The following is a 2,195-nucleotide window of genomic DNA, read 5'->3' as shown; positions in this document are numbered from 1 at the left end:
ATTCCGATGCTTCACTTCAGGTTTAATGTATCCCTTGGACCTTCTTATTGACGAAGAAACACAGAAATTGCATACGAATTTAATACAAAATGCACAATGCCGACTTAAGTACAAGAGGACAGACACTCTAACTTTCTATGATTTGAACCACTCCTGTGAGGCCAGTTTTAGATTCCGATGCTTCACTTCAGGTTTACTGTATCCCTTGGATCTTCTTATTGACGATGAAACACAGAAATTGCATCCGAATTTAATACAAAAGGCAGATTGACGACTTAAGTACAAGAGGACTGACACTCTAACTTTCTATGATTTGAACCTCTCCTGTGAGTGCAGTTTTAGATTCCGATGCCTTACTTCAGGTTTACTGTATCCCCTGGACCTTCTTATAGACGATGAAACCCAGAAATTGTATCCGAATTTAATACAAAAGGCACAAGGCCGGCTGAAGTACAAGATTACTGACACTCTAACTTTCTATGATTTAACACTCTCCTGTGATTCCAGTTTTAGATTCCGATGCTTCACTTCAAGTTTACTGTATCCCTTGGACCTTCTTATTGACGATGAAACACAGAAATTGCATTCGAATTTAATACTAAAGGCACAATGCCGACTTAAGTACAAGAGGACTGACACTCTAACATTCTATGATTTGAACCTCTCCTGTGAGTCCAGTTTTAGATTCCGATGCTTCACTTCAGATTTACTGTATCCCTTGGACCTTCTTATTGACGATGAAACACAGAAATTGCGTCCGAATTTAATACAATAGGCACAATGCCGACTTAAGTACAAGAGGACTGACACTCTAACTTTCTATGATTGAACCTCTCCTGTGAGTCCAGTTTTTGTTGCCGAGGCTTCACTTCAGGTTTACTGTATCCCTTAGACCCTCTTATTGGCGATGAAACACAGAAATTGCATCCGAATTTAATACAAAATGCACAATGCCGACTTAAGTACAAGAGGACTGACACTCTAACATTCTATGATTTGAACCTCTCCTGTGAGTCCAGTTTTAGATTCCGATCCTTCACTTCAGGTTTACTGTATCCCTTGGACCTTCTTATTGACGATGAAACACAGAAATTGCATACGAATTTAATACAAAAGGCACAATGCCGACTTAAGTACAAGAGGACTGACACTCTAACTTTCTATGATTTGAACCACTCCTGTGAGGCCAGTTTTAGATTCCGATATTTCACTTCAGTTTTACTGTATCCCTTGGACTTTCTTATTGACGATGAAACACAGAAATTGCATCCGAATTTAATACAAAAAGCACAATGCCGACTTAAGTACAAGAGGACTGACACTCTAACTTTCTCTGATTTGAACCTCTCCTGTGAGTGCAGTTTTAGATTCCGATGCGTTACTTCAGGTTTACTGTATCCCCTGGACCTTCTTATAGACGATGAAACCCAGAAATTGTATCCGAATTTAATACAAAAGGCACAAGGCCAGCTGAAGTACAAGATTACTGACACTCTAACTTTCTATGATTTGACCCTCTCCTATGATTCCAGTTTTAGATTCCGATGCTTCACTTCAAGTTTACTGTATCCCTTGGACCTTCTTATTGACGATGAAACACAGAAATTGCATCCGAATTTAATACAAAAGGCACAATGCCGACTTAAGTACAAGAGGACTGACACTCTAACTTTCTATGATTTGAACCTCCCCTGTGAGTCCAGTTTTAGATTCCGATGCTTCACTTCAGATTTACTGTATCCCTTGGACCTTCTTATTGACGATGAAACACAGAAATTGCGTCCGAATTTAATACAAATGGCACAATGCCGACTTAAGTACAAGAGGACTGACACCCTAACTTCTATGATTTGAACCTCTCCTGTGAGTCCAGTTTTAGATTCCGATGCTTCACTTCAGGTTTACTGTATCCCTTGGACCTTCTTTTTGACGATGAAACACAGAAATTGCATCCGAATTTAATAAAAAAAAGCACAATGCCGACCTAAGTACAAGAGGACTGACACTCTAACATTCTTTGATTTGAACCTCTCTTGTGATTCCAGTTTTAGATTCCGATGGTTCACGTCAGGTTTTCTGGATCCCTTGGACCTTCTTATTGACGATGAAACACAGAAATTGCATCCGAAATTAATACAAAAGGCACAATGCCGACTTAAGTACAAGAGGACTGACTTTCTAACTTTCTATGATTT

This window comes from Schistocerca americana, unplaced genomic scaffold (assembly GCF_021461395.2).
Source record: "Schistocerca americana isolate TAMUIC-IGC-003095 unplaced genomic scaffold, iqSchAmer2.1 HiC_scaffold_59, whole genome shotgun sequence".
Lineage (NCBI taxonomy): Eukaryota > Metazoa > Arthropoda > Insecta > Orthoptera > Acrididae > Schistocerca > Schistocerca americana.
This window is presented reverse-complemented; position numbering follows the sequence as displayed.